Here is a 17,911-nt window from a genome sequence, read left to right as displayed (position 1 = left end):
AGCCTGCAACTTGCTTTAGAGGGGAAGAGAGTCACCATTTTTCAGCCTCTAACACACGGATCTGTCTCAGGTGTGTAGGGAAGGAGGCTGGAGGTGTGAAGCCACAACAAGGATGGGGCCTGATGAATTCCACCATGCTCGGCGGCCAGTAATTAATCCCATGATGAGGCATTCTTCATGAGCACTTGGCAAGGCACAGCTACCTCCTCCTCACCCTGGCAAACACAGGAGACGGTTGGTGGGTGGCAGGCCCAGCTCTGGGCAGAAGGCAGGCTGAGAATAGCAGGCTGATGGGCTCGGAGGCGGCCAGGAGATGGCTAGGAGGTGGCAGCAGTGCTGGAAGGCTGAGGGGGAAGCAGCTATGGATCCGTTCAGAAGCCAGGCTGTGCCCAGGTCACACACTGGCCTTCCACCCCCACCTGCTGCCCACTGCCCTTTCTTAGATGGGTTCTTTACACCTGACACCAGAAGCCAGGGAGTCACCAGGCCAACAGCCACTGTATACAAAAGCCTGAAGTCTACAAGCCCCTAGCTTCACAAACACTTACAGGGTCAAGCAGGACGACAGGGCAGGAAAGGCAATGGAAGCAGATATAGAAAATGATTGGCCTGAAAATTAGAAGAGCAGGGAGAAGACTTGGGATCTCTCACCTGCTGCCTGGGTCAAGGCACTTAGCTTCTCTGAGCCTCAATTCCCCCAGTTCTAAAATGGCAACAATAACCTCAGATAAGCAGATGACAACACCCTTATGGCAGAAAGCGAAAAGGAACTAAGAGGAGAGTGAAAAAGTTGGCTTGAAACTCAACATTCAAAAACTAAGATCATGGCATCCGGTCCCATCACTTCATGGCAAATAGATGGGGAAATAACGGAAATAATGACAGACTTTATTTTCTTGGGCTCCAAAAATCACTGTAGATGGTTGACTGCAGCCATGAAATTAAGACACTTGCTCCTTGGAAGCTATGACAAAACCTAGACACCAGATTAAAAAGCAAAGACATTGCCAACAAAGGTCCATCTAGTCAAAGCTATGTTTTTTCCGGTAGTCATGCATGGATGTGAGAGTTAGACCATAAAGAAGGCTGAATGTCAAAAAATTGATGCTTTTGAACTGTGGTGCTGGAGAAGACTCTTCAGAGTCCCTTGGATTGCAAGGAGATCTACCTAAAGGAAATCAATCCTGAATATTAACTGGGAGGACTGATGCTAAAGCTGAAGCTGAAGCTCCAATACTTTCAAAGAGGTGACTCATTAGACAAGACCCTGATGCTGGGAAAGACTGAAGGCAAGAGGAGAAGGGACTGACAGGACGAGATGGTTGGATGGCATCACCCACTCAATGGAGAGGAGTTTGAGCAAGCTCCGGGAGATGGTGAAGGACAGGGAAGCCTGGTGTGCTACAGTCCATGGGGTCACAAAAGTTGGACACTACTGAGCAACTGAACAACAACAAAATGGGAACATTAATACCATCACTTTGGTGGGATTGGGAGACTTCATATGCAATAACCTGAGTGTGACTTCAACCTTCATAGTGATTAAAAAAAAAAAAAAAAGATTTGGGACTTCCCTCGTGGTCCAGTAGAAGTTGGTTCACATTCCCAACTCAGGGAGCCTGGCTTTGATCCCTAGTTGGGAAACTAGATCCAACATGCTGCCACTAAGACCCAGCACAGCCAAACAAATAAATAATAAATAAAATAAATACCTTTTTAAAAAATAGATGAAAACTGACTTGTTAAAAATGGACAAAATGAAAGACATCCAGCTGTTTCTTGGGTATGTACTAAGTGCTTATCATGGGCCACGTGCACTGCTAAGGGTCCCAGAGGCAACTCCTGTAACAGAGGCAGGGACACCAGCAAGTATGGTCAAGAAGGGCTAAGACGGAGACCAGCGCGGGGAGGCAGGGGCACTGCCAGAGCAAGGGAAGCTCTCCCGGCAGCCATCCAACACCTCGGCCAGCAACTGGGACTCTAGATTTATAGTTCTGCACCGGTTTACCACAAGCCTTTCCCCTTCCTCACATAAAAGCAGTGTGTATGGCTCATCAGAGGGGAGGCCATCTCCAAGAATGCTTGGTCCACAAGAAGGGGCAGGGTGTTGGGGCAGCGGGGGTGGGCAGTGTGTGTGTGCCATCACTATAAGGAAGGCAGAGAGACCTAGAAACTGGTCCATCCCCAGTCCATTCCGTGGGCCCAGTTACTGAAGCACTTTGATGACAACGAGTGGAACTCAAGAGAGGATGAAAGCGGACAGAAGGAAAAGGGAAGGCAGGAGAGGGTGTGGGGACACGTTTACTGGGGTGCCTCACAAATCAGACAGTGCACAGAGTGCCTTCCACACTTTAGCTGCCCAAAGGACACCAAGAGATGGGTTTATCAATATTAACCAGATTTTACAGATGAGCAAACTGGGGTTCAAAGCAGTTAAAGAAACAACTGGTAAAGCAGAGAAAAGTCTTGAGTCTCCATCAGTGGGTCCCTAGGTTAGAGAGGCCTCCTCTGACACACACACTCCCCCTCCCTTCTCCCCTCTTATGGACTGTTCTGTGCTCCCCCTCAAATTCACCTGTTGCAGCCTTAACCCCCAGGACCTCAGAATGTGGTTGCATTTGGACAGAGGGTCTTTAAAGACGTATTAGGTGAAAAGGAGACAGTAAGAGTGGGCCCTAATCCAATCTGACTGGTGTCCTAAGAAGAAGAGGAGGTTCAGACACAGGGACACAGCAGGGAGGAGGGCTGACTGTAAGCCAAGGAGAGAGACCTCAGTGGAAACCAACCCTACAGGCACTTTAATCTTGAACTTCCAGCCTCTGGAACTGTGAGAGGTAAATTTCTGTTGTTTAAGTTACCAGGTCTGTGATTCTTCCTACATGCCTTCACCTGATCATCATTCTCCACAGCATAATGACCTGCCACAGTGAGCCTGTCTGTCTGGCTGCCATCTGCTCTTCCCCACTGGAATGTCAAAGGCACGCTTTGGTTACTTCTATCCAATCATGTATCCACAGAACCGAAACAGTCTCCAGCACACAGCCAGCATTTGATACATATTTAATGAATAAATAAACTGAGTGAAATGGGATTTAAACCCAGCTGCTACTTCTAGAGTCACCCACTCCCTTCCCTATGCTCCACTGCGGCCTTCTGCTTTATCTAATTCTCTATTCCTGTACCCACCTCTCCTCCTCCAATATAAAAGCCAGTAAATAATTTAAAATAGTATAAATTCAAAGGTAATCTCTAGCCTATAATCACTACCAAACAGTAGTGTAAACAAGGTGACAGGAGATGTAAAAAAGATACACAATGGACCTCATCTCAACCACTAAGGAACATTATAATATACTAAGTGCTGAAATCCCCAGCCAATGTGTTGTTCTTATTAGTAATTTTAAGTCAATATGTAAAAGACAGGTTAAGTTTAGAGTTTGTTTTTGGTTTTCTGAGTGTGTATTTAATGGCGGGGGCGGGGGTGGGGGTGGGGGGGGAGGGGGGAGGGGAGGGAATTGAGGTCCACGACAGAGCTCTTCTACTCAAACCTCAACCCTACAGACCTAGTACTGATCCAAAACCCCACTGCAGCCTAGAGTGGGGACCCGATGAGGTTGGCAAAACCTGCAACAGGACCACAGAAGTGTCCAAGTGACCATGTCCCACCCTGGCCTTCTCACTCCCCGGGTAGGGGGTTCTTTCCTGCTCTCTAAGAAGATAGCAGAATTCTTGCCAAGTGGCTCCCTTGAGCTGGGAGTTGGGGCTGGGGGGACCAGTACAGCAATGAGATGTAAAGAGTGAAGAAATGGCAGCAAGGAAGTCATTTATCTGGAATGGAAGAGAATGCCAGAGCAAAGACACAGCATTCCAGTTTCCAGGCCCTTAACCACCCATCTTCTCCACTTGCATGGAGTGGCAAATAGCTCCTTCATGGTTGTAAACATCTTCCTGCTCACAAGCAGCCACTGGGATTCTGAAACTTCCTCTTTACAACAAAACTACACTGTTGCAACTTGTTGCTGCAACTGGTTCCTTCCCCTGAGGCAGGAGCCGCAGCAGAGCCCAGGTGGCCTGCCTGGCTTTGGACAGTTCACAGACATCCCACCCCACCCTCACTGCCCCTCCTCTCAGCTGCCTGCCACTCATGGTCACCAAGGCCTCCCTCCGGAAGGCCAGGGGCTAGTTCCCCAGCCTCTCCGTTGACAAGGTCCCGTGGAGGCTGTCACTCACTCCTCCCAATCCCACCCCAACTCCCCATGTGTCTTCTGGCCCAGACCTGTATGAACCACTCAGGTAGTGGGGGGGACATGAAGATATCCCTCCAGTGAGCCCAGAAAGCTCTACCAAGTCCAAGTTCCTGTGCTTTCTCGTCGCTGATGACAAAGTGGTTTTACCTGTTTTTCATCAATTCAACCTGGGCGTCTAAGCAGCCACTTTCTCCCATGCTCACCCCCATCACAACCCACAACAGCCAAGTGAGGTGCTTCTTCCCTGGGTGTAGACTGTGAGCCCCCTGAGGGCAGGGCCTGGAATGTCTCATCCTAGGCACCCAGCAGTTTCTTTCCTAAAACAGATGCTCAGGATACATTTACTGAATGAATGAATTTCCAAGAGACTCAATAAAACCCATGGAACTTTCTGGCAAAGTCAGTAATGGTTCTTTCCCACAGTAGACCATAACATAGCCATTAAAATATTAATTGTGGAGCCTGTTGCAACATAGGAAACTTTATATTACAGCACTAAGTTAGAACACACAACAATATCTAATGTAATATTTAATTTTAGTATTTAATTTTGCAAAGTATGCATGTCTATGGACAGGAAACCCAGAAAGATGCAAAGGGTGGACAGGGTGAGGGGCAAATCTGTTTCTTGCTAGTTTTGCTGCTACATTATTTGTGCTATAAACAAACCTCCACCCCCTTTTCTTTTTCTTTAAAAAAGGAACTGATTCCAGTAACAATTATGTCTCTCTCAACACTCCATGAAAAAATCTCCTCCCAAGTCCTTCAGCTGGCTGACCACATAACCAGAGGGCACAGGCAGAATTCCCAGCAGGCATCCAAGAGGTTAAGGCCCTGGGAATGGAATCCTGCACCCCCACATTTCCCAGGAAACGGCATAGGGGAGCAAGCCTTAATGGGCCATTGGGGCTGCTTAAGGGGCTTCGAGATGGGGCTGGGGCCCAGAGCCACTTACAAGGAGAGGAAATCTCTTACTAGCCCAGAGTGACTCAGAGGGCCTTGGCGACCTGAATCACCCTTGCACAAAGCTCCGCTGAAGTCTGAGCAACTGCACAGGTCCCAGCCCTGTTCCCTGGACATGCTGTGCCACATCCCCACCTTCCAAACCAGCTCAGATGCCGCCTTCTCCAGGAAGCTTTCTCAGATCCCCCTGGGCCCGCAGCCTTCTAGTGGGACACTAAGAGCTCCTGGAAACAAGAGTCCCTGATTCCTTCCCCTCCTTATTTTCAGAGCCCAGGAGCACCCCGCACACACTGTAACGCTCTGAGGAGCAGTCACTAAATGAGCAGACAGACAGACAGACAGACACATGAAGCAGGAAGGAATCACTCTGCCAGTGGACTGAGGTCAAGAAGCGCCCAGTATGGAGATGGTGGCGGGCTCTCTGGCTGGCCGGCTCCCAGTGATCAGCCAGGGCCCCTCCAATGGCAGGCAGGCCCAGCAGCCGAGGCTCACCACACACACTTGAAAAATGGCCGGTTGAGGTTAAAGGTGAAGTCAGCAGCCAAGGCAGCACTATCAACCTCGCCCGGTTCTGCCGCAGCTCCAAAAGTTCTGCTCCTCTCATTAGTTCCTGGCCACGGGGGAGGGAGGAGGCTTGGGAACCAGTCCAACCCCTCACTGTCAAGTGACAACAGGTAAGCCCAGGAGTGAAGGGCATCTGCAAGGTCACACAGGGGTCAGAGCACATGAGTGTGAATCAGGCTCAGTCTCCTCATCTGTAAAATGGGGGCAAACTTCCTACCTCCCAGAAATGAGGGAAGAAGTAAATGAGAGAATCATGTAAAAACACTAACACAGTACCTGGTACATAACAAGTGGTCAATAAAACTTAACTCTTATTATTATTACCTTTATTGGTAGAGCTGGACTTGGACTTCAGCCCAGACATCCTGATTCCCAGCCAGCACCCTCCCACCAGAGCTCCTTCCTTCCTTCCCCATCTTCCCTCCTCCCCACCAGGCAATTCTAGCCTCCAGGAAGCTCAAGATGCCCAGAAATCCCCGCTCACTCAAGATGACAGAAGCCGTCTTATGTCCCAAGTTTCTGTCCCCATGTCCCAACTCCCTAGTGGAGAGTCAGGCTCCTGAACCAGAGGCAGGCTCTCTGCCCTTGTTCCCACTAAAGCCCAGCAGGTCCAGCACAGGGCAGGTCATGCAGCAGGAAGGAGTCCAAGGTGTCTTTGATGATTGACTTGGCCCAGAAATTTGGGATCACCATACCCAATAGCTGACTCTTCAATACTGAAAAATAGACAAAACTTTAAAAGAGCTCTCTGCAACAAGACAAAAAGAAAAAGAGCTCCCTGCTACCAACTTTCCTATCCCAGGAATTTTCAGATGAGTACTGAGCACTGCCTTTTGTGAGAGAGATCACTAAGTGGCATTCTAGAGCTTCGGCTGCCCAGGCCTTCACATCCCAAGCTTACAGGTAAGTACCAGTGAGGCTTGAACTCCACTCATGCAACAAGGACGAGGGGTCAAGTCCATGCAGGGCGCTGGTGAGGACTTGGGGATAAAGAGATGAAACAAGACCCTACTTCTGACCTCCCAGTTTAGCCTTTGCCCCCATTTCAGCTCAGTTAGATTAAGTCACCCAAATGGTTCCAAACGCCTCTTTATGTTTATCAGACAGGAAGCTGCCTTCTCCAGCCCAGGGCCTTATGCAAAACACAGGAAACTCAGTGGCTTTTGAACACCAGACAACTCGAAATAAAGGTGCCTCGGCAGCCTTGTAACAGCTTTTTTTAAAATGCTTAAACCAGTTCAGATCTGCGTCACCAGCTGAACTGTGTGATCTGGGAAGAAGAATGCAGAGGTCATAGGCTTGGAAAACCTCAGTCTCTATAAGCTCAAGGAATCTTTCCACAGGTTCCTCAGTCATCTCACCATGCCTTATCATTAAGGGACAGGCTTAATTTAAAATCTTTAAAACCTAAACATGCATCTCCTACCACCCAAGGACAGAGGATGTTGGTGACAACCTGAAAAGGGGAGGAAGAGGAGGAAAGAACTGAGCCACCTGGCGTGTCTCTATGCAAGTTACAACAAGCCCATAAAAGTGGCATCTCCATGTGGCCAATGAGGAAGCTGAGGCTCCAGCCTAACAGCAGGAGCAAAGGCAGGGGTCTGGTCCCAGCTCTGCCAGAGCCCAAAGCCCTGGTGTGGTTCCCTCTACATGGGTTTTATATCGAAAATACAACTAATCCACCACCCAAGACCTTAAGTGACTTACAATTACTAGAAACCAGGACTGGCTGCAGGGCAGTGGAAAGCTGATGTGGCTCTGAGTGGCCCACCCGCTGCCTGGCGCTGCCCCATGTGAAATATTGATTTTTGAGCCACAGGAACTTCCAGCCCAAGTGGTACTGTCCAACTGGAAGAAGTTCAAAGAAACTCAAACCACTTCCCACCCCATTTCTTAACTCTTGGGCCCCTCCCCCCCCCTCAGCCCCCAAAAGAAAACGATTAAGGGTGTGGAAGAACAGACTTAAGAGAAGATGAAAGGAGCTAAGTACGTGTTGCTGGGCTGAACAGTGTGTAAAGGCGAGGAAAGGCATGATAACAGCTCAGAAACACTTTCAAATGAGGCCATGTGATTCTGAAAGGCACTGGGGTTGAGGGAAACCAGGGGCCAGAGCTTTCTACTAACTCAGAATGAGCTTCATGGGCGGGGCTACAGCAGTGGGAGGACTGAAAATTACAATATCCCTAAGATCCCTTCTGAGCTTCCCAGGGAGCTCAGTTGTAAAGAATTCACCTGCCAATGCAGGAAACACAGGTTCGATCCCTGGCTGGGGAAGATCCCCTGGACAAAGAAATGGCAAACCCCTCGAGTATTTTTGCCTGGAAAATCCCATGGACAGAGGAGCCTGGCAGGCTATGGTCCACGGGGTCGCAGAGTCAGACACGACTATGCAACTGAGCACATACACACAGGATCCCTTCCATCTCAGACACTCTACAATCCTAAGTAAATTCAGTAGGGAGGATTGTACTGTCGCTGCTGATTTCTCTTTTTTTTTTTTTTTGGCATATGGTATCTTAGTTCCTGGACCAGGGATGGAACCTGTGCCCCCTGCAGTGGCAGTCTGGACCACTGGACTGCCAGGGAAGTCCCTGTTGATTTTTCTTTTAAGCCGGGCATCATTCAGAATTACAGTTAAATGAAAGAAAAAGGAAACATGAGATGGAAGTTTCCAAAATAATGTCCATGGAGGTAAGAGAGGGACCTGCCTCGCAGAGGCCCCCTGTTTCTCTGGGCAGCAGGGTAAGAACCATAAGGACCAAGAGGCACCAAGGAAGTGAGAGGCACCCAAGAGGCACCAAGGAAGTGACCTTCGAGAGGGAAGGGAGGGGAAGCTCAAGAGCACTTCAACTTCCCTGCAGGCTGCAGCCCCACCTGCCCAGGCAGGAAGCCACACCCTTCAGTGGCAACTTCCAGAAGACCCTGCAAGGGTCTGTCCAGCTGCAGAGGAAGGCTTCCCCACCCAGGGCTGCAGATGAAGACAATTGCTGAGGGCACTGTCGTGAGAACTCCCTAGATGGCTAGGCCCTCAGCCAAAGGCTGGCCGGAGCCTTTTCTGGGCCCACCTGCCTAGGCCTGGGTGTGCTGTGTTCACCCCGGGTGCTCAGGCACAGACACCAGTCAGCAGAACAGGGGCCTGAGGCTTTCTGACAGCAGCCGGCCTGCCTCAGCTACTTTTTAAAGAGACCTGCATCAGACAAAGGGGGCAGCTCCCCAAGTATCTGGTGCCATCAAAGCCTGAGGGGCAGGTGGGGGCAGACAGAAGGGGGCAGATACAGGCTGGCATCCTGCCTTCAAACCACCCGCCTATGGAGTGGCAGGCCCATTTTAGATCCAGGCTCACTGTGCATACTCATGTGTGACTCACATCACCTTTCAGGAGGCCTAGAGCTGCCTGGCAGGGACACAGGCCTGCCTGTGACCCTAAAGGGGTCTTCCACCAGCTGTGCTACAGAAAAGAGCCAGCTCGGGAGTGAGCAGAGCCTGAGTCTTCTCCGGGGCCCACACTGTGCAAGGTTACGGCAGTCCTCCTTGAGAAGGGGATCGGGGCTCTCCAATTCAAAACCCTCCTCTGATCACATTTTCTTGAGAGTTTGAGCTTTTCCGATGTTATTAATACATAAAGACCATAGGCTGGATCTCTGAGGGACAACTGGAGATGGGGTGGGTTGCAATGACCCCAAGTTTACAAATGAGGAAGACCCAAGAGAATAAAGGTCTGTTCTGGCCTCCTGGTCAGGATGGGCTCCCCAGAAAAGGACAAGTGGACAGCGTGGAGCCAGGGGGATTGTGGGAAAGCTGGCAAAAGGACTTCCCAGAATACATTCCAGACGCGCCCCGTGGGTTTCCTTTTCCCATACAGCAGAGAAAAGGCAATCAAGGCATCCACCATTTTCCAGAAACCAAGGGAAAGGATCAGAGAAGACATTTGTTTAAAGGGGTTACTCTGGTGATAATATGACATCATGGAGAAGAAAACAGGCCCCAAAATGTTCCAACCACAGAGCAATTCAGTCCATTTTTAAGACCCTTCCTCCTCCCCTGCACGTGGCAGGCACTCAGTATGCAATCTGGGATCTCAAGCAATGCATTTTAAAAGCAGAGACCCCCAAGACTGGCCAGCCAACCACTTATTTTTGTTGCTAATAAAACTAACAAAATTTTCAATTTCTGACTATTTAAGTAGTCAATACATGTAAAAAGGTATTTAGTGGAAAAAGCAATACTCACCCCAGGCTCTGGCTTCCTGGGCCTTTTCTAGAGGCAACCACTGTTACTTGGGTTTCTGTAGCTTTCCATGAACAGAGCAGAGGCATCATACCATGATTTGCACAGGAGGGAGCAACATGTATCCCACTTTGTATCAAGTTGTATCCACTTAAAATATATCTTAGAGAGCATGCCCAATCAGTGCCTATAGGTCAGTCTCAGTTTCTTTTAAGGGCTTCAAGGATTCCCACTGTGCAGCTGTACCATGATTTATTTGACCTTCTTAATGGGCAGTTAGCTTATTTCCTGTCTTTCTCTAGACAATGCTACAAAGAATATCCTTGGACATTTCCTTTTGCATGTTTGAGTTCCTAGAAATCAGTCAGAAGGACCATGTTTTGACAGATATTGCCCAGCTACCTTCTATAAAGAGAGCTGTTACAACTTAGACCCCATCAGTAGGGCGTGAGGCCCCCTAAGAAACTGGGGCATCATGGAGAAATTTAAATTCCTGCCTGTCTCAACTTCCCAAGCACTCTTGGGTGTAACTGGCAGACACATAAACTGGCATGGTGTCTCTGTGAAGCAGTACGCACCTTCTAGCAAAATCAAATGTACCCCCAACCAGGGCCAGAGCCGGAAGCCAGGCCTCCAGACACTAAGTCCAATGTTCCTCCATGTCACCCCTGAGCTCTCCCCTAGACCACGGAAGCTGTGTCTGAGAACTAAAACGCAGTGAGTTTGTGTATCTTCTGCCTGAGCCAGGGCCCTGCAACAAGGCTAGTGAGCACAAACTCATCACCAAGGGCATCCAAGAGCATCAGCAGATGGGCCTGGGAACCACCTGTGTTTTTACCTCTCAGGCTTTGTGGTCCATGAGCAACACACACACACAACACACATCATTTTTAGAAGCAGAAAGAGCATTGAGCTAGGAGCCAGGAGAACCATCTACCCTTCCTATCCTGTCTCCCTACCTGACAACCCAGGGAATGAAGACTGATCACATATATTTTCTTAAAAATGTATACAGTCACTATGTCTCAGGCCCTGTACATACTTAATTTCTTTTAGTTCTCACATCTAACCCCATAGGATGGGTATCATGACTCCTGTATTACAGATAAGGACACTGAGGCTTGGGGGGTTAAGTGACTTGCCTACAGTCATATAAGTGGCAAGATCAGGATCTGAACGCTATCTAGTGCCAAAACTCAGGACTCCACCCTTCCCAGCTCTAATGAAGAACCGGATCCCGTTAAGTCGCAAGCCTACTGCTTCCCAGGGGGCAGCCGGGGTTCCACTCCATTGTCACCAGAGGGCTTAAGCCCAGGGACTCAGCACACCAAGGGTTAAAGCCGAGAGGCAGTGACTCTCTGGGGCTGCACAAAGGGAAAATGCACTTCCTGCCCCTGTGGGCAGAGATGCTGTTTTATGCTCAGCAAATTAGGATGTTTGTTTAATTAAGACGACACACAGATTTTGTTATTCTAAATATTTTTGGAACATGATGCTTTGGAGCAAGCTGTCAAGGCCTGGATTTTTGTTTTTTCTTTTTTTCCTTTGCCTGGGGTTTCTCTCCGCTGCCCCCCACCCCCCTCCAAGAGAAGGGTAGGGCCAGGCTCAGAGGAAAACAACAGCCAACCCCTCCTCTCCTTTTGAAATAAAGATGTCAAGCTGGTAAGGGCTGTCTTAAGTACTTGATGGAAGGATTAGCTAGAAGAGGAAGTGAAGAAAGCACAGTTAGCTTGGCTTCTAGCAATACCCTCCACCAGGCGACACAACAATGCAGCATTTTTTGAGTGTGCTTTTCTCCTTTTAAAAAGCTAACAGATCTGTGTTTTGTTTTTTTCTGGAGCAAGAACGAGCAAGAGAGAGGCAGGCTGTGATTAACATGCGTCCTTCATCCAGTGAGAGGGAAGTTGTCCCATCTCCAACCCCTTAGGTTAAAAGTTTAAAAATAAAAAATAAAAGTCAGAAAGCCCTGCCCCTCTCTTTTTCTCTACTCTCACCTGCCCTTCAGACAAGGAGCCCTACAGAACACACCTCTGGGGGTTGCCCTTCCCCAAACACTGCCTGCCAATCTGAGCACCTGGATCTGCCATGGCACTGCCGGGACTTGCTGAATCTGAAGAACAGAGCTTTTTTGATGTCACCCTGCAGCCATCTGGGGGGCACAGCGGCTCTCAAATTACACTGAGCAATCTCTTGACGTTTTTAATTACACCTCAATTATCATAAATGAGTCCTCACTTTCCAACACTGAATGCTTGCCTCGGTTTGGCAAACCTGCCATGTCCTCCTTCCTCGAGGCAGCTTCCCTTCTCATCCCAGACAGAAGCGGCCCCTCTCAGAATTCCTCGAGTCCTTTGTCTGAGGCCTGTTTGAGACACTCATCACAGGCAGCTTCTGCATCTCAGTCACTGGGCCTCTATTTCCCCCTGAGGACTGTAAACTCCCCCAGGGCAGAGGCCTCTGGGCCCCCTGTAGGACAGGCTGGCTCCCTTCTCCCCATCCCATGACTCACAGCACCCTTCTAGGGTCTCTATCATCTTCGCCTCACCTTAGAGTCATCTACGGATTTGTCTTGGCTCTTCCCTAAATGCCCCAGGGCACAGGCCAGGTCTTACTCAACTTCACACCCCCCACCACCTGGCAGAGTCTCTGGCACAGAGGAGCCAGTTAAATATTTGCTCAATTACACATCTGTGTACCCTCCCCCCACTCCCAGCAGCCTTGTATATAAATTGACTAATATTAATCAAGTGACTGTCTAAATAGGCCTTAAAGCAGCCTCCCTCCTTACCATAAAGGGAATAAACCACCCAGTGAGGTTACAGGCTCAGACAGCACTCAGAAATGGTCATAGTGTTGCAGGAAGGCGCTACGGTTCCTCCCGTTCAACAGTTACTCAACAGTTACTTTGCAATCCTGTTAAGCCCAGGAAAGGGTGCAGTGAACCCAGAAGCGGCTGGGTCTCTCAACTGCCCAGCGGAGAGAGATCCGCCGGTGCCTAGGACCTGGGACTTCCCGGGAACCTTTTCCCCACACCGGTTGGGTGGGGCCGCAGATAGCAGCCCGGGCGCTCAACCTGCCCCCACCTCAAGACAACCGGCAACCTAGTCCAGGAAGATACTCCGTCTCTGAGACACTTGGGCTCTTGGGGGGGCCGGCGGGGGGGGAGGGGGGCCGGGGGGAAAGCGCAGGGGGGTGGGGGGTGCAGTCCTGCCCTGGGCGTGGCCCATGGACAGCATGAGATCAGGACCCTGCACCGAGACACTTGGGGGGAGGTGGGGGCGGTAAGTAGAAAACCCTGGATCTGGCCCAAACGGGCACGATGCAATAGCCCAGACCGGATCCTCGAGGAGCAGGGCCCAACTCTCCCCGCCCCCGCCCTGCTGGGGCGGGCCCGCAGGTGCGCTGGAATCAGGTGCGCGCCAGGGTCGCGGAGATTGGTGCTGGCCTTCCCCGGCCTCCCTCTCCCCGGAAGCAGAGGCCAAAAGTCAAAGGATGCGGATCTGTGAGGGAGGGGGACGTCTTCCCTGCCTCGAGCCAGGATCCCCGCCGGGTCCCTTTCCCAAGCACCCGGCCGCACCTCTCCCGGTCCCCCTCCTCCGCCCAGCCGATCGCACCCGAGCGAATGAGGAAGTCGGGAGCCGAGGGCGGAAATCGAGCCGAGCGCAATGTCTGCTGCAGGACTGTCCGATTCTGACTCAGGAGGACGCCCTGACAGCTGCCAAACGGTCCCCGCCTGCCCGCTACCTCCGTTTCGAAAACGCACGGAAACTTCCCAAGGAGCCGCCGCCCCGAGCCCCCCACCTGAACCTCGCCCGAGCGGCTGGGTCCAAGGGACAGAGGCTGCCCGGAAGGGGTTAAAAAGTTTGCCCAACTTGGGCACTGGGCGAGGCGAGGGCGGGGCGCGTGCCCTGGCGGCAGGGGGAGGTCGAGGCTCCCGGGTGCCCAGGCGGCGGGGTGCGCCGGCGGGAGGGCGGGTAGGGGGTACGGAGGGTTTCCGGGAAGCGCCCGGCCCCATGCCTTCCTCGGCTCCCCGGTCTCGCTTCCGTCAGCGTCTTCACCGAGCATCCGCGCGAGGGTCCCGGGGCCCCTCCGTGAAGGGTGCCCAGCCCGTTCTCCCCCACCCACGCCTGGTCGCCGGCCGCGCGGAGGCCGAAAACCACTCATCGGCCCTCTCGCCCAGACTCCGCGCGTCCGGTCCCCGCCACCCCCGCTCGCCCGCTCGGGGCGGGACCCGCCGGTGGGGCTCGCTCACCTGAACCTGGATCTGCCCCGGGGAACAGGCGCTGCTTCTCCCGAGAGGGCTTCCTCGAGCGCTCGGGCGACTGCGGGGTGGGGCGAGCGCGCGAGGCGGGAGCTGCAGCAGGTCAGCCTCGCTCAGCCTTCAGTGCCCTGCCCAGGAACAACTAGGATCTGCGCGCCTCACCGCACCCTGCGCGGCTCCTCGCCGCCCTCCCGCCCCGCCCCTCTCAGAGCGCGCCCACTCCGAGCCCGGCGCCGGCTGCGGGGCGGAGCCTGAAGGGACGAGCCCGCCCCCGAGCTGTCTCACCCACTCCAACCAGCTGCTGGTCATGATGAACAGACAGCTTGACCTGTGGAAAGGCAGTGGGTGGAGCCTATGGGCCCAGAGGGGTGGGAATACGTTCTCTCCATCCGCCCCCATCTCCACCCTCTCCACCTTCCCCCGCTCTTCCTAGGCGGGAGCCCCGCCCCCTAGGGCGGGCGCAATGAACCGCTAGGTTCCAGGAGAAGGATTGACACAAAGAGAATCCAACCGGGAGGAGCAGAGTCTCGGCGGACTCCCGGCAGGGATTTTGGTGCAGTGCCTGATTCCGGGCGAGGCCCGGCGGGAGCCGACTGGGAAAGTCCGGGCTGCTGACACTCCGCCCCGCGAGCTGTTTTCCCTGACCCATGTCATTCTGTTGATACCAGAACAGATATTAAGTACCATATATGGGAAAAGTGCTATTTTACAATGCAGATGGCCTGTGGGGGTGGACCTGGACTCAAGCCCCGGATCCGTTGTGAGCGCCCTGAGTTCCATTTCTGACCCTGTCTTTGGAGTGCGCACGCTGCAGTCTCAGCCTCCAGACCTCTGCGCCGGTGGGTTCCTTCAACCTGGAGTGCCCTTCCGAGCCTCTCTTTACCTCCACGTGGTTAACTCGCACACTTCCTTTCAAATATTTGTTGCAAAATGTTTTCTTGGGGTTCTTCAGGTTGGCAAAGCCCACTGTGTGTGTGTGTCTGTGTGTGTATGTGTTACTGCCCACAACAAGAGGATTACAGAATTTTTTTTAATTTTTGAAAGATTTTGTTACATTTTTAATCCATCTGGAATTCATTTTAATTTTGGAGTGGGAAAGAAATTGAATATAATTTTTGTAATAGCCAGCTGTCCACACACCATCATCACCTACCAACTCATATATTCTTGGATCTGTTTCTGAGATGTATCCATTCGTCTTTCTGTGTGTTCCTGTGCCAATTCCACAATACTTTAAGGATGGTAGCTTTATAATACATTTTATATCTAAGAGGGAAAATTTCTCATTACTCTTTACTTTTGGAATGTTCTTCCTACTGTGACTAAACCAGTCTTCCAAATGAGCTTCAAAAGAAGTATGATCTATAGGCAAGACAAAACTGGAAAAAAGATTTTGCAACTCTGTGACAAAGAATTATCAACAATATGTGAATATCAACAATATGCGTCCATAAGGTAAACCCCAAATGTTTTAAAAATGGTCCAAAAAGGAACAGTCTATTTAAAAAGAAGAAATAAAAATGGCCAGTAATTATGAAAAAATGAGTCATCTGAATGCAAACAAAACTCCATGGAATGCCATTTTTCACCTATGAAGTTTTTTAAAAAAGAATAAAAATGTCCACCATCAGCCAGGTTTAGAGATTACAGGTGAGAAAGTAAGTTGATCAATTTTTCTGATAATTAATCATAAGGTAATAATTGGAAAAGCACACTAAGATGAGTTTAATAGTTCTTCTTTGCAGCATATATAACTTGCATAATTTTTCTAAAACTGGGACTCACCCCAACATCATCTTGCATTCATCTCTTATAGCACTAACACACTAGATTTTTTTAAATATTTTTTACTTTATTTAATTGGATAATTACTTTACAATACTGTGATGGTTTTTGCCATATATCAATATGAATTCGTCATAGGCATACACGTGTCCCCTCCATCCTGAACCCCCCTCCCACCTCTCTCTCTACTCTATCCCTCTAGGTTGTTCCAGAACACCGGCTATGGGTGCCCTGCTTCAAGCATCAAATTCACACTGGTTATCTATTTTACATGAGGTAATGTACATGTTTCAATGCTGTTCTCTCAAATCATCCCACCCTCTCCTTCTCCCACCAGTCCAAAAGTCTGTTCTTTACACCTGTGTCTCCTTTGTTCCCTGTAAATAGGATCGTCAGTACCATCTTTTTAGATTCCATATATATGTGTTAATATACAGTATTTGTCTTTCTCCTTCTGACTTACTTCACTCTGTATAATAGACTAGGGGTTCATCCACCTCATTAGAACTGACTCAAATGCATTCCTTTTTGTAGCTGAGTAATATTCTGTTGAGCACTGTTACATTAGCTTTCAACTGTCGATATACTTAACTGTTTCCTCTGCCTGAGCTAGGAGCTGCCGGAGAGCAGATAGGAAATATGCCCTAAATGTCTCTGTGGACCCAGAACTGACACAAGGCTTGACATAAAATGGTCTTTAGTGGATACTTGAACAAGACTCAGAGAGCATCCATTTCCTTATCCATAAAATGGGTGTAATCACAGGGCCTTGCCTGCAGGACTGCTGGGGAGAACATAGGAGAAGTGGGCCTGTAAGTGTATTATAAACTGCTAAGCAGTGTGTACTTAACAACAGAGCATTATCGATGATGATCGTATCCATTTTCCTCACCTTCAACCTCCTACAGCACCTTCTCCAGAAACCGAGGTCCCTAAGAAGATGGAAGGCCTGTCAGCTGAGCTCTGAATTCTCTCCTCATCTACTAGCCTGGATGCCTTCCTACTTCAGGAAGCCCTCCTGCTTACTGTCCAACCTAACCCTTCCTCTGTCCCCTAGAACCTACACCCTGGTGGTATTTTAGAAAAATATTTTATCTATTTTGTCTGAGTATTAAAATAGTATTGTGGTTGGTGTACATGCGTGCTAAGTTGCTTCAGTTGTGTCCAACTCTTTGCGACCCTATGTACAGGCTGTAACCTGCCAGGCTCCTCTGTCCATGGGATTTCCCAGACAAGAATACTGGAGTGGATTGCCATCTCCTCCTCCAGGGGATCTTCCCAACCCAGGGATTGAACTCTTACATCTCCTGCAATGACAGGCAGGTTCATTACCACTGGCACCACCCAGGAAGCCAGCCCATGGTCGGTAGAGAAAATACTAAAAAATAAATCAGAAGTATCTACAACCTTACAAACTCACTATAGCAACTATTAACAAATCTTATTTCCTTCAAATCTTTCTACACACACATATTTAAAATAAAATTGACAGATCAACATGTATATGGTCATCTGATTTATTACAAAGGTGCCACTGTAAATAAGGGGAAAAGATGGTCTTTTTTTCATTTTATTTATTCTGTTTTTTTTGTTTTGTTTTGTTTTGTTTTTTCCAACCAGAAATAGAACCCACACCCTCAGAATTGGGAGCACAGAGTTTCAACCAGTGGACCACCAGGGCAGTCCCAAAGATGATCTTTTCAATAAACGGTGCTAGATCAACTGCCTATCTACATGTTGAAATAGATTTTTTTTCTCCTTCTCTTATACCATTGAGAGGAAAAGCTTAGGTCTAAGACCTAAATCTGAGACCTAAATGTAAAAATTAAACAGTGAAACTTCTAGAAGAAAGTTCTTCATGACT

The 17,911-nt window shown here is 49.8% G+C and overlaps 1 protein-coding gene and 1 long non-coding RNA gene across 5 annotated transcripts in view; one reads left to right on the top strand and one right to left on the bottom strand.

The window, feature by feature from the left end:
- Positions 1–14,428, bottom strand: part of MYH9 (myosin heavy chain 9) — an 85,613-nt gene extending 71,185 nt beyond the window's left edge. Inside the window, exon 1 of the mRNA XM_061125312.1 lies at positions 14,254–14,428. The gene's annotated coding sequence lies outside the window, so the exon portion shown is untranslated. The remainder of the gene's footprint in view (positions 1–14,253) is intronic.
- Positions 14,429–14,600: 172 nt separating this feature from the next.
- Positions 14,601–17,277, top strand: LOC133043909 (uncharacterized). Of its 4 annotated transcripts, XR_009689784.1 has the most exons (4): positions 14,601–15,101; positions 15,594–15,912; positions 16,250–16,323; positions 16,956–17,277. It is a non-coding gene; the product is annotated as an uncharacterized LOC133043909 (long non-coding RNA). The 4 variants fall into 4 exon arrangements; XR_009689783.1 differs by lacking the exon at positions 15,594–15,912; XR_009689785.1 differs by having other exon boundaries at positions 14,601–15,717.
- Positions 17,278–17,911: the final 634 nt, after the last annotated feature.

This window comes from Dama dama, chromosome 22 (assembly GCF_033118175.1).
Source record: "Dama dama isolate Ldn47 chromosome 22, ASM3311817v1, whole genome shotgun sequence".
Classification (NCBI taxonomy): domain Eukaryota; kingdom Metazoa; phylum Chordata; class Mammalia; order Artiodactyla; family Cervidae; genus Dama; species Dama dama.
The sequence above is the reverse complement of the archived record's forward strand: the minus strand, read 5'-3'. Positions and strand labels throughout refer to the sequence as shown.